The following is a 15,783-nucleotide window of genomic DNA, read 5'->3' as shown; positions in this document are numbered from 1 at the left end:
TGACCCTACGGGTTCAGTCAAGAGTAAGCTGTGGATTAATATCATTAATTCCACTTGAACTGAAGCGGCCTCTAGCTAGGCATTCAGCTCACTTGATCTCACTGAATTATTAACTTGTTAATTAATACTGAACCGCATTTATTAGACTTAACATTGAATGCATACTTGGACCAAGGGCATTATTTCCTTCAGTCTCCCACTTGTCCTTAGGGACAAGTGTGCATTTCCTAATTCCTTTGTCGCTCGATGCTTGCTCTTGAACATAAGGTAAGAGTTGTCATCCTTATTATGTCCAGAGGTGTTCCTCGGTTTCAGAGTTCAACTGATCAAATAAACAGATAATCATAGCCTATGATTCATCCGAGCACGGCCATGCATTTCACAGTTTCTAGCTCTCCGAGTGGCCTTGTACAACTTTTAAGCATCTCATCCCGATTTATGGGAGGACAATCCCAATCTTGCAATCTTGAGATTAGACTTCGTTTGATAGGTGATTACCTGAGCGTTGCCTTTATAGCCTCCTTTTACGGTGCGACGGTTGGTCAACGTCAAAGTAACCAGTTCTCAAACAAGTAATCTCAAATCACTCAGGTATTGAGGATTTAGTGTCTAATAATTTTAATGAAATTTACTTATGACAGATTTTCATCTCTTACAGTAAAGTTTCATAGGTCTTGTCCGATACTAGTCTTCCCAAAGTAAGTATCTATGCAAATGATTATGACATTGCCATGTCCACATAGTTCAAGAAACAGAACTACTAGTCATCTTGCATTCTAATCGTCTAACGTTTTCTATGCGTCCAATTTTTATAGAAAAATCCGACTAGGGACCATTTTCAACCTTTGACATTCAAGTTCACTTGATAGACATTTCTTAGTCACAGGACTGGTCCTGACAGTCTATCTTGTATATATTGTCAAATTGAAGGGACTCATCATTTAATAAACCACAAATTAAATGGAAAAATGAATTCTTTTCATTTATTGTGAATGATTAACCAATAATGTTTTACAAAGATTTAAACTCTAAAACTTTAAAACATTAAACAGGAATATCAAAGCCATTCTCCAATATGCTTGATTCTCATAGCTGCAGTGTGCGAGTTGTGCTTCGCCTGCGGCAGAGGTTTAGTCAATGGATCTGATATGTTGTCATCAGTTCCAATTTTGCTTATCTCGACTTCTTTTCTTTCAACGAACTCTCGTAGAAGGTGAAATATACGAAGTACATGCTTGACTCTCTGGTGGTGTCTAGGCTCCTTTGCCTGTGCAATAGCTCCGTTATTATCACAATACAGGGCTATTGGTCCTTTAATGGAGGGGACTACACCAAGTTCACCTATGAACTTCCTTAGCCATATAGCTTCCTTTGCTGCTTCATGTGCAGCAATGTACTCCGCTTCAGTTGTAGAATCCGCAATGGTGCTTTGCTTAGCACTTTTCCAGCTTACTGCTCCTCCGTTGAGGCAGAAGACAAACCCAGACTGTGATCTGAAATCATCTTTGTCGGTTTGGAAACTTGCGTCCGTATAGCCTTTAACAATTAATTCATCATCTCCACCATAGACCAGGAAGTCATCTTTGTGCCTTTTCAGGTACTTCAGAATATTCTTGGCAGCAGTCCAATGCGCCTCTCTTGGGTCTGACTGGTATCTGCTCGTAGCACTGAGTGCGTACGCAACATCCGGGCGTGTACATATCATAGCACACATTATTTAACCAATCAATGATGCATATGGAATCCCATTCATTCGTCTACGCTCATCAAGTGTTTTTGGACACTGATTCTTGCTTAGAGTCATTCCATGAGACATGGGTAGGTAGCCTCGCTTGGAGTCCGCCATCTTGAACCTATCAAGCACCTTATTGATATAAGTGCTTTGACTAAGTCCAATCATTCTTTTAGATCTATCTCTGTAAATCTTGATGCCCAATATGTACTGTGCTTCTCCTAGATCTTTCATCGAAAAACATTTCCCAAGCCAAATCTTGACAGAGTTCAACATAGGAATGTCATTTCCGATAAGTAATATGTCGTCGACATATAATACTAGGAATGCAATTTTGCTCCCACTGACCTTCTTGTATACACAAGATTCGTCTGCGTTTTTGATGAAACCAAAGTCACTGACTGCTTCATCAAAACGTATATTCCAGCTCCTGGATGCCTGCTTCAATCCGTAGATTGACTTCTTTAGCTTGCATACCTTTTTAGCATTCTTTGGATCCTCAAAACCTTCAGGCTGTGTCATAAACACAGTTTCTATTAAAATGCCGTTTAAGAAAGCAGTTTTGACATCCATCTGCCATATTTCGTAATCGTAATATGCAGCGATTGCTAACATTATCCGAATAGACTTTAGCATTGCAACTGGTGAAAAGGTTTCATCGTAATCCACACCGTGGACTTGCCTGTAACCTTTTGCAACCAATCTAGCTTTGAAAACTTCAAGTTTCCCATCCTTGTCCTTTTTCAGTTTGAAAAACCCATTTGCTTCCAATGGCTTGGTAGCCATTTGGCAAATCGACCAAATCCCATACTTGGTTTTCAGACATGGAGTCTAATTCAGATTGCATGGCTTCTTGCCATTGCTTGGAGCTAAGGCTCGTCATAGCTTGTTTGTAAGTCGCAGGTTCATCACTTTCAAGTAATAGAACGTCATAGCTCTCGTTCGTCAAAATACCTAAGTACCTTTCCGGTTGAGATCTATATCTTTGCGATCTACGCGGGGTAACATTTCTAGATTGACCATGATTCTCACCAGATTCTTCTAAAGATCTCTGAGTTTCATCCTGAATGTCATCTTGAGCATTCTCTAGAGTTTGTTGTTCGACTCGAATTTCTTCGAGGTCTACTTTGTTAGGTTATGATACATACGACGATTCATAAATCATGCGGAAAAACCATTTAGCCAGGAATACATATTTTTTACACATAATCATATAGCATAGTTTAGATGCATACTCTTTGTTGCGTGCCTCCCCTAGCTGCGCCCGAACCGAACAAGAACAAGTCTTTAGGACTCCAAGTGTCGTCCCTCCGTAGATAGTCCACAACACGTCCGGATCCGCCTTAAGATTGACCAACTAGAATCGCCCTTAAGGTACTAATAATTTTCGGCACTTTTAGGCAAGGAATGTGACTGAATTTTTCTCTCAAAAACTCACTTTGAATACTTGAATACTTTTTATAAATTGTGAACCCAGGCCACATATTTATAGGGGTATGGAAAGAGAATTGGAATCCTATTAGGATACGCATTAATTAAATTAGAATCCTAATGAAACTCTTATTTAATTAATTTATCAAATTGGATTAGGAATTTAATCATTAAACGAATCCTGTACGTTTTAGGTTTCGTATGTGAACACAAACACCCACGCACGCAAAGCAGCACACGAGGGGCGCCATGCGCGCGCGCGCACAGCCCGAGCATCGCAGCCCACGACTACCGCAGCCTTGGGCGCGCGCTGGGCCTGCCTTGCGGTGGGCCTGGCGCAGCCTTGGGCTGGCGTGTTGTGGCGCGCGTTTCCCTTGCTGGACGTGGGCCTGGCTTCGTGCTGGGCCTTCGTCTAGCAAGCTCGTCCGATGCTAATTCGTACGACGCGCTTCCGATTAATTTTCCGATTCCGGAATTCATTTCCGATACGAACAATATTTAACATTTCCGATTCCGGAATTTATTTCCGTTTCGAACAAATATTTAATATTTCCGTTTCCGGAATTATTTTCCGATTCCGATAATATTTCCGATTCAGACAATATTTCCGTTTCCGGCAATATTTCCGATTCCGGCAATATTTCTATTTCCGATAATATTTCCCGATACGTACCATGTTTCCATTTCCAGCAACATCTACGACTTGGATAATATTTATATTTCCGATACGATCCATATTTCCGTTTCCGGCAATATCATCGTTTCCGGAGTATTCTTTTCTTGCCAGTGACGATCTCAGCTCCCACTGAAACCAAGATCCGTCGATTCCGAATATCCATAGATGGAGTATTTAATGCTATTAAATACTTGATCCGTTTACGTACTATTTGTGTGACCCTACGGGTTCAGTCAAGAGTAAGCTGTGGATTAATATCATTAATTCCACTTGAACTGAAGCGGCCTCTAGCTAGGCATTCAGCTCACTTGATCTCACTGAATTATTAACTTGTTAATTAATACTGAACCGCATATATTAGACTTATCATTGAATGCATACTTGGACCAAGGGCATTATTTCCTTCAGTCTCCCACTTGTCCTTATGGACAAGTGTGCATTTCCTAATTCCTTTGTTGCTCGATGCTTGCTCTTGAACATAAGGTAAGAGTTGTCATCCTTATTATGTCCAGAGGTGTTTCTCGGTTTCAGAGTTCAACTGATCAAATAAACAGATAATCATAGCCTATGATTCATCCGAGCACGGCCATGCATTTCACAGTTTCTAGCTCTCTGAGTGGCCTTGTACAACTTTTAAGCATCTCATCCCGATTTATGGGAGGACAATCCCAATCTTGCGATCTTGATATTAGACTTCGTTTGATAGGTGATTACCTGAGCGTTGCCTTTATAGCCTCCTTTTACGGTGCGACGGTTGGTCAACGTCAAAGTAACCAGTTCTCAAACAAGTAATCTCAAATCACTCAGGTATTGAGGATTTAGTGTCTAATAATTTTAATGAAATTTACTTATGACAGATTTTCATCTCTTACAGTAAAGTTTCATAGGTCTTGTCCGATACTAGTCTTCCCAAAGTAAGTATCTATGCAAATGATTATGACATTGCCATGTCCACATAGTTCAAGAAACAGAACTACTAGTCATCTTGCATTCTAGTCGTCTAACATTTTCTATGCGTCCAATTTTATAGAAAACTCCGACTAGGGACCATTTTCAACTTTTGACATTCAAGTTCACTTGATAGACATTTCTTAGTCACAGGACTGGTCCTGACAGTCTATCTTGAATATATTGTCAAATTGAAGGGACTCATCATTTAATACTAAACCAAGATTAAATGGAATATGAAAACACATTTCATATATGATAAATGTTCAACCCCAATGTTTTATAACCATGGGCCTCAAACCCATCTTTAAAACAGTTCATGGAATTCAAAGCTATGCTTGATTTCCACTGCCACAATGTGAGTGTTGTTTCTCACTTGTTGCATAGGTTTAGTTATCATGCTTTGCCAATCTTAATATCCTTTCATCGAATGTTCTTCGAGATATGATGATAAGATCTTTTGAGTGTGTTTATTTTGTGATCTATTCCTTCTAGCTACAAGAGTAGTTCTACGCATCTTGCAATGAAGAACCATCAAGTCAGAAGACATATGATCTACCCAAGTTCAGTGAAGAAACTCTTTAACATAAACAAACAACCCTGTTTTATTGCTTCTTAGGCAATAAGTACTTTTACTTCAACTGTTTAGGTTGCTAGTGATGCTTTGTTTGGATTTACTTATCCAAGCAGTTCACAGATATGTGGAAGACTTTCCAGTTGTATCTTAGAACATAGAAATTAATATTTTAATTTCCCACGCAACAACTCATGGTCTCCAATCCATGTTGCCATTTCGAAACACGATGCTCTTTAGCTCGTCCTTGTCAATGGTTAACTCCAAAGGGTCTTGCTTGATCATTTGCCAGTGTTTATGCGTGTAGCATCAATATTTAGCATATCTTTATTTCCTTGAATCAAGAACTATTCCTATGTACCTTTTCAAGTACCATAAGTATTCTTGATCTCAATCTAGTTTATCTTCACTTAGATCAATAGAGATTGGTATATGTTCGTCATGCCTAAAGTCATACGATACGTTTTTGGCGATCCTCATATTATATCATACATGATAAATTCTTTTGCAGAATAATTCCCAATTGAATTCTATTCATGTAACTTTAGCTCATTCAATTTCAGTAGATACTGAATCCAGCTAAATTCTTTGACATAAAATATAGGTGAAGAATCTCACTTAGATCCTTTGATGTTTTAACTTAGTAAATGCTTATACATAGTTCAAACATTCTTTACTTAGATTTATTCACATGGGTCGAATATCTCCAATGGAGTCTTTCGTGTTTGATTTAGTAAATGCCATTACTTAATCCAAAACAATATTATAAGATCTTTGTAAATAGATCTTAGTACCCAGTATGAACTAAGTTTCGCCTTGGTCCGTCATTGATGAATAATCTCAAATCTAAGTCATTAGCATTTGAATGTTATTTTACAATAGAGAGATATGTGTGTGATACACATAGGACCAATTAAGTTTTACGTACTCCCACTAAACTTCTTATATATCTATAAGAATTATGTACATTTTATGAAACTAAAATACTTATTAGCTTCACTAAGATACATTTCCAATTCCCAATTGCTTGCTTAAATCTGTACTTAGATTTTATAAGCTAGCTTTCTCTTTCAAGCATTTATTTGGATCCACAAATCCTATGACATACCATGTACATAGTTTCTTCCAATATTTGATTGAGGAATACGTTTTGTCATCCAATTGCTATATGTACCAATATGCAATCATTGCTTGAATTATAGACTTGAGCATTACGATTATGCATGAGGTTTCAACACAATTCACACCATGAATTTGCTTGTAACCTCTAGCAACTAATCTCGCTTTATGTGTGAACACAATTTCATGTTTGATGGTTTTTATCCTTAAAACAAACTTGCAACCAATAGGTGTGAACCTATTCTTGCAAATCAACAAAATTTCAATTTTGTCATCAAAACATTGAGTATGTTTTATGGTCTCTAAACATTTAAAACATTTGAGTCTATATATGGCCTTTAACCATTTTAGGGAATCTGGGTTTCGTCATAGTTTTCTTACAAGTCACAAACTCATTAATCTACATGATAATAGTTTGACTGCAAGTTGTAGGTTTCTTCACTATCTAATGGAAGAATCGCATAGCTTCAATGACCTGAACTCCATGTTTCTTCACTATCTAATAGAAGAATCTCATAGTTCCAGTGACTTGAACTCTATGCCTACTAGGGTATAGAACATCAAACAAATAGAATATCAATAGCCACTTGAAAGTCCTTTGAATATTCTGTTCTCCTTGAAGCACTTGTAAAGTCTTCTAAGAGATGTCTATTCTTTAAAGCCACTTCTAAAGTCCTTAAAGAATAAGTTCGGATTTTCTGAAGCACTTCTAAAAAGCCTCCGGAATGTCCGTTTATGTTTGTTGTTCGCCTCGAACACTTTCGAGGTCTATTTTCTCCTACTTGTCATTTTGGAAACGAATCTCCAAAAGGACATTATTTCGAGCAAACAAACATTATGTTATCAAAAATTCGTGGTAGAAACAATACCCTTGTGTCTCATTTGAATAAATCACAAGGAAACATATATCTATACTTGGGCCTTAGTTTGTCGAATGACAAACACTAAGCTCCCACTGAGTTTTGCAACTCTTTAGATATATATAATTGAAAAGATATCCTGAAATTACTTTTCAATAGCTTTGACGAATTTGGTTTAGTTTGGTGGTAGTTGAGCATTTTGTTTTAGAAATTATAGGAAAAGTCTTTATGATTCATCATTGATCGAATCAAGTACTAATTGACTTCGATTATTCCAACTACGATATGCCATATCTTATGGACCTAGATTGTGAAATTACAACACACAATCATTGATGATCATATTTGGTCTCAAGTAATCATCAACATGATCTAACCTAGATCTTTATGATTTCTTGCCAAGTGGATTTTATACTTCTGAATCTTGGAACTACCCAAACAGATTCAACTTATATCACATTTGAGTCAATAAACCTATATTCACTCAAATCCATGTGAAATAATAAAGTCATAAAATCTTTCTTTAGCTTTGAACTCTACCGTCTAGGCGTTCTAACAATAGTTCATATCTTTTGTTACTTTCAACAAGTAAGACTAGCTTGTCTTAAGTTGATCTAGAAATCAACCAACTTTCAAAAGTCCATTAAAATAGAGCTTTTGAATGTTAACTTGTTGATATGGTCTAAGCAACAATGCCAAAGATTAGTGGAACTCAAATCAAGGGGTTGATTTGAACCTAGTAAAGTTCTTTAAAGAGTTGTTTGTTTTAATCAAGCATATTGACTCATTCCGTAAATGACCATTTCATTCAAATAAACAAACAAACAAGCATTGTTTTTGTTCTTCTGAATGTCTTTCTGTGTTTGAAGCAGAAATTTAGGTATGCTGATTATGGAACAAAATAGCTATTTAGTTCCAGCCTTTGAAAGGACTTAAAACAAACTAGATGACCAACAAGGTTCTTTACCATTTTAATTTATGTTGAATATTTTGTTTCAACTAGATGATCTTACCAGAAGCTTCTAAAGTTCTCTAAGCATCGATCTATTCGAATGTCTAGGGACTAGACTCATTCGAGAATTAAATGGACAAAGATATTAGGTTGTTAACCATTGGTAAAGCTGAGCGTATTAAACTCAATGCTTTATGATCTCAAAACTACATTGTATTTTGAATTCACAAGCACCAATTGGTTTGCCATTCGATTTTGATATTCGAAAACAACCATAAAAGTCGCTAAAAGAAACGTACATTTTAAATTGCTCACTTTCTCTCATTTCCGTGAATCGTTCTTGGATTCACTACCAATCGAGGAAATTTACTGTTACCTTTCTAAAAGGATTTATTGCAGTGCAAGATATTTAATTATAAACAATAATTAAAACATACATTGAAGCATGCAAAGTCTAAACATTTATCATGAATAATAACTTGAAAATCAAAGCAATCATGCAATTTAAACAAGTCATTAGCATTTTATTCGAATTATGTGTTCCGGCAGGTGTGAATAAAATGATTCCAAGACCCTAAAACCATTGAAGAATTAAGCACAGTTTGTCGACTCAATTCTAAAACATTTTAGGTAAGCAAAAGCCTTTTGCTAATAGTCTAGAAACTACTCTTGGTTGATAGGTACGTCTAAGAACTTATTAGGTAAACCTATCGATTTTGCCACGACATAAAAGGACTCCTTACTTATATCGTTGAGTTTCACCAAAACTAACATGTACTCACAATTATTTGTGTACCTTGCCCCTTTAGGACCAATAAGTAACACCTCGCTGAGCGAAAACTATTACTAGATTGATGTAAAGGATATCCAAGCAAGTGTATATTTTGGCATGGCACCTTATAACTCAATTTTTAAGTTTGGAACTTAAAGCTCTTACTATGTTGGTTAGATTTTAAGTGAACTAAAATCCTTAATCATGCAACATAATCAAGCCATGATCTCATGCATTTTAAGACATATTTAAAAGCAATAAATAACTTAAAACATGCATAAGATAAATGTGATCTAGTATGGCCCGACTTCATCTTGAAGCTTCAACTTCAAAGTCCGTCTCGAAAATCTCCGTGGGAGGCACCATTTTCTTCAAATAGGATAAGCTATAATTAAAACTAATTACAACTATTTGATGGTACGCAGACCATATTTGAATTGAAAAACGATTTTGGTACTTTAGACCAATTACATTCAAATTAATGGTACGCAGACCATATTTTCTATCATATTTGGGCCATACTAGTCACTTCATAACCTGCAAAACAGTACATATACAATATATACCATTCACCCATTCATTATCATGAATGGCCCACATAGCTGGTTAGTAAAACACATTATGCATCACGTAAACATTTGCAGCAATTAATCAAGGGCACCAATAATCTACCAATTATTCAGTCCTTATTAATTCTAATCAAGTTGTTTTAACCTTAAGGATTTGTAGACCTAATCAAGAGTTTATGACTAAAAGCGCTCCCACTTAAACCAATAAATTCATATGCTTTACTAATTTTAAACATAAAAATGTATTTCTAGTCTAACCGGAAACATACAAATTTAATTAAAATTTAAAGCTCATATAAATTTATAATTGAATCCAAAAAGTTTAATTTAATTTCAGTCGTATTTAAATTAATTCATGATTTTAATTTTAGTAAAATAATTAGAATAAATAAAATTTATTATAATTACAATATTCAAAATTAAAATCCAAGAAAATAATTTAAATTATTAATTTTAAAATTAATTAAAATTACGTAAACTGAAAATTTCAAATTAAACATTCAAAACGATCTAATCGCATCGCAAACGCTCTACGCATCGCACGCCCATGGGCCACACGCACACAGCCATCGCTGGCCATGTGCGCGCAGCCCATGCGCTGCGTCGCATAGCTGCTGCTTCTACCCTTCGCAAGCCATCGCGCGAGCTGGTGCTCGCTGCGCGCGCGCCAGCGCTCGATGCACGCGAGCATGTGCTCGCTGCGCGCGCGCCAGCGCTCGATGCACGCGAGCCATCGCTCGCTGCGTTCGCTCGCTAGCGCTCGCTGCGCGCGGGCTAGCGCTCGCTTCGTGCACTCGCCAGCGCATGCTGTGCGCGCTCGCTAGCGCTCGCTTGGTGCGAGCCAGCGCTCGCTGCGCGCGGCATCGACGCTGGGCGCAGCACTCGTAACACGCGAGCTTGCGCTCGTTGCGCGCGAGGCAGTGCGCGTTGTGGCGCAGCTCGCTTGCTGCCCACACGCGACTGCCGTGCCTTGCCTTCGCCCATTGCCCATTCGTCCATCGCTCATAGCCCACGACGCAAGGCAGGGCTACTGCCTTGTGCTCATGCACCATGGCCTTGCTCATTGCATTCGTGCCGCATGGGCGACGAGCTCCCTTGCTCGTCGTCACATGCCCGCATTATACAACACCCCTTAAGGGTAACACGTAGCGTCCATTGCTTTGTGCGTGCAAGTTATATGAACGAATCGCATAAAATTTAAAAAAAAAATTTATATTTAAAATTAATGACAAATTAATAAATTAATATTAATTTCATAATTTTAGGGCGAAAAATCGAAAATTTATTATTCAATTGATTTCCGATTAACATGGATTCAAGTCTAGGTCATAAAAATTTAAAATTTATCATAAATTTACAATTTTTATGGTGGTTTTTAATCATAGGTATCTAATTAAATTATAATTAATTATGAAAATCAAATTAATTCTAAATTATTCTAATTTTCAACAAATTAATCATAATTACAAATTAGATTGCATAATTAACAAGGCTAGGCATTCAAACTTGTTAAACATATACAGTAGGTCAATCAAAAATTCAAGATTTATCAACATGAATCGCAAATATTTAATTTAACATCTTAAATTTACGAAATTTTGCATTCGAAAAACTAAAACCTTCGAAAAGGCATAGTTAGGCTTCGAATTTGAGAATTCTGGGTTCGGCAGAAAAATATTATTTTTGTCAAAATTTTAGAATGCCTTTTACATGCGAAATTGATACAAAAATCACTCGATTTGGATGAGTAGCGAAGAAACTGCCGAAAAACTGCGTACGTATAATTAAATAAACGCAATTTGCAATTAATTAACAATTACGAAAATTAATCACCCCTTTTAATTCTTGCAAATTTGTAATATTTAACCATGTTCATGCAATTTAGATTATGAAAATAATAAGAGGCTCGTGATACCACTGTTAGGTTATGATACATATGAATAAACATAAATCATGCGGAAAAAACATAATGCCAGGAAACATATTATTTACACATAATCATATAGCATAATTTAGATGCATACACTTTGTAGCGTGCCCTCCCTAGCTGCGCCCGAACCGAACAAGAACAAGTCTTTAAGACTCCAAGTGTCGTCCCTCCGTAGATAGTCCACAGCACGTCCGGATCCGCCTTAAGATTGACCAACTAGAATCGCCCTTAAGGTACTAATAATTTTCGGCACTTTTAGGCAAGGAATGTGACTGAATTTTTCTCTCAAAAACTCACTTTGAATACTTGAATACTTGTTATAAATTGTGAACCCAGGCCACATATTTATTGGGGTATGGAAAGAGAATTGGAATCCTATTAGGATACGAATTAATTAAATTAGAATCCTAATGAAACTCTTATTTAATTAATTTATCAAATAGGATTAGGAATTTAATCATTAAACGAATCCTGTACGTTTTAGGTTTCGTATGTGAACACAAACACCCACGCACGCACAGCAGCCCACGAGGGGCGCCATGCGCGCGCGCACAGCCCGAGCATCGCAGCCCACGACTGCCGCAGCCTTGGGCGCGCGCTGGGCCTGCCTTGCGGTGGGCCTGGCGCAGCCTTGGACTGGCGTGTTGTGGCGCGCGTTTCCCTTGCTGGACGTGGGCCTGGCTTCGTGCTGGGCCTTCGTCTAGCAAGCTCGTCCGATGCTAATTCGTACGACGCGCTTCCGATTAATTTTCCGATTCCGGAATTCATTTCCGATACGAACAATATTTAACATTTCCGATTCTGGAATTTATTTCCGTTTCGAACAAATATTTAATATTTCCGTTTCCGGAATTATTTTCCGATTCCGATAATATTTCCGATTCAGACAATATTTCCGTTTCCGGCAATATTTCCGATTCCGGCAATATTTCTATTTCCGATAATATTTCCCGATACGTAGCATGTTTCCGTTTCCGGCAACATCTACGACTTGGATAATATTTATATTTCCGATACGATCCATATTTCCGTTTCCGGCAATATCATCGTTTCCGGAGTATTCTTTTCTTGCCTGTGACGATCTCAGCTCCCACTGAAACCAAGATCCGTCGATTCCGAATATCCATAGATGGAGTATTTAATGCTATTAAATACTTGATCCGTTTACGTACTATTTGTGTGACCCTACGGGTTCAGTCAAGAGTAAGCTGTGGATTAATATCATTAATTCCACTTGAACTGAAGCGGCCTCTAGCTAGGCATTCAGCTCACTTGATCTCACTGAATTATTAACTTGTTAATTAATACTGAACCGCATATATTAGACTTATCATTGAATGCATACTTGGACCAAGGGCATTATTTCCTTCATACTTTTCTCCCACTTGTCATTTTGGAAATGTGATCTTTCTCCAAAAAGACACCATCTCGAGCAACAAACACCTTGTTCTTAGATGTATTGTAGAAGTAATACCCCTTTGTTTCCTTTGGATAGCCCACAAGGATACATTTGTCAGATTTTGGATGAAGTTTGTCTGAAATTAATCGTTTGACGTATATTTCACATCCCCAAATCTTAAGAAAAGACACATTTGGAGGCTTTCCAAACCATAATTCGTATGGAGTCTTTTCGACAGCTTTAGACGGAGCTCTATTTATAGTGAGTGCAGCTGTATTTAGTGCATGTACCCAAAATTCTAATGGAAGTTTGGCCTGACCCATCATTGACCTGACCATGTCTAGCAAGGTTCTGTTCCTCCGTTCCGACACACCGTTCCATTGTGGTGTTCCAGGAGGAGTCAATTCTGATAGAATTCCACATTCTTTCAGATGGTCATCAAATTCATAGCTCAGATATTCACCACCTCTATCAGACCGCAGTGCCTTAATCTTCTTGCCTAATTGATTCTCTACTTCACTCTGAAATTCCTTGAATTTGTCAAAGGATTCAGACTTATGCTTCATTAGGTAGACATAACCATATCTACTGAAGTCATCAGTGAAAGTGATAAAGTAGCTGAAACCACCTCTAGCATTTGTACTCATTGGTCCACATACATCTGTATGGATTAAACCCAATAGTTCATTTGCTCTTTCTCCAACTTTAGAGAAAGGTTGCTTTGTCATTTTGCCAAGTAAACATGATTCGCATTTACCATAATCCTCTAAGTCAAATGGTTCTAGAATTCCTTCCTTTTGAAGTCTTTCTAAGCGTTTCAAGTTTATATGGCCTAATCGACAATGCCACAGATAGGTGAGATCTGAATCATCCACTACTACAAAATAGGCTTATAGCAACGGCAATAAACAGTTACCATAGATCAATTAACCGTTGCAATAGGCCTATAGCAACGGTTAAAAAACCGTTACCAATAGGGGGCGTTGCTATAAGTTTATGGCAACAGTTTCCCGGTTTTAGGCAACAATTATGATAAACTGTTGCCATAATTAACTATGGCAACGCTTTTTATAGGCAACACTTTTAACCTAAGGCAACAGTTATTCAACAACTTAAGCCAACATTTACACGTTTAAGGCAACGGTTTTTGCTAACTTAAGGCAACACTTATTAGTTGGTTGTTGGTTGGAGTTTAAAACTAAAGCAACACTTTCTTACACTTATGGTAACACATCTAATTGTACCTATAGCAACATTTTCTATCGAGTTATGGCAACACTTTTAGTTTTAGTTATAGCAACACTTTCAATCGAGCTTATGGTAACGCTTTCAATTAAGCTTATGGCAACACTTTCAATTGCGCTTATGGCAACACTTTCAATTGAGCTTACAGCAACGGTTTCAATTTAGCTTATGGAAACGCTTTAAATTGAGTTTATATGCTTTCAATTTATCTATAGCTACATTCTCAAATGGATTTAGTTATCCATATACCTGTAATACAAAGCTTTCAATTGATCTATAACTACATTCTCAAATGGATTTAGTTATCCATATACCTGTAATACAAAGTTTTCAATTGATCTATAGCTATATTCTCAATGGATTTAGTTATCCATATACCTGTAATAAATGTCAACTACATATAATAAGATTTTCATAACAAATAAGTTAAAATTTTGTAAATTCATAAGAATAATAATATCTATTACAATTGTCTGAATGGTTCAAAAAATGTTCTAAAACTACCTCCATTAAAATTAAATAATCCTGCAATAATCCCTATACGTTAGCTTTATTTCTTAAAACCTGTCTAATATTTATGTTCCCTATAAATCTCCACATATTTAAAGTAGCTCATACTTCTTGACTATATGCACCATCCTGCACAACAAACAAATCAAGTATAACATTTTAATAAGAATTCAATATCAATGAATAAAATCCAAATATTTAAGAAAAAAGAAGCTCAACATGAATGACAAAAGATAAACCTTAAAAAATAGGAATGAACTTGTTAACCAAATAAGTTTACAAAGGCAACCTATGATATACAACAAGCTAAGATTTTTGCAAAACAAAAGAAAAAAGAGGTCAACTTCATGCAGTCCTTAAAACTGGTTCTATATGCCATTTCACAAACACAGTAGGCACCAATCAACAGCCCATATGGCGATAAGCACCTTATGGCATTTATGCTAAAGCACAAAACAGAAGGGACATTCATGGAGTAATTATGGTGAAATCGTCCAAGTACATGGTGAAATTACCAATTAGGACCATTCAAAGCTCATTCCTTTTTCTGAGTGGGGCAATTGTTTAGTTGGAAAAAAACCCAAGTGATTGCTGCCCCATAAAAAAAAGGGCCATATTTGTTAGCAGTTGAAAGTTATCAGTTTATGACATCCAAACAATTCTCATGGACTCGTCTTTCAACAGATAAAGCCAAAACATAAATGAATCAAAACATATACTTTCTATTCTCAGTTTCATTTACCAACGATTAAGTTAAGTTAACAACATTCTCTTGCATTTGCTTAGTTGCAATGACGTGATACATCATTCGTATCAACAACTAGCTAGTTTTGTGGTCATATCACATTAATCCGTATCATATTACGGAGTACGTACTCCTTTATATACTTGGCTCAATGTATAGACACGAATTTCAGAAAGTGGTTACAGACTTATCACACTAATCACAGGTTATACATTAATAAACTTTCCCATAACTATATTTCTATACTGAACTCTCATTTTTCTACCATAACTATACGTCTATACTAAACTCTCATTTTAGGGAAAAACCGATAATTCATAT

The sequence above is a fragment of the Spinacia oleracea genome, chromosome 5, assembly GCF_020520425.1.
Source record: "Spinacia oleracea cultivar Varoflay chromosome 5, BTI_SOV_V1, whole genome shotgun sequence".
Taxonomy (NCBI): domain Eukaryota; kingdom Viridiplantae; phylum Streptophyta; class Magnoliopsida; order Caryophyllales; family Amaranthaceae; genus Spinacia; species Spinacia oleracea.
Note: the sequence above shows the minus strand (reverse complement) of the source record.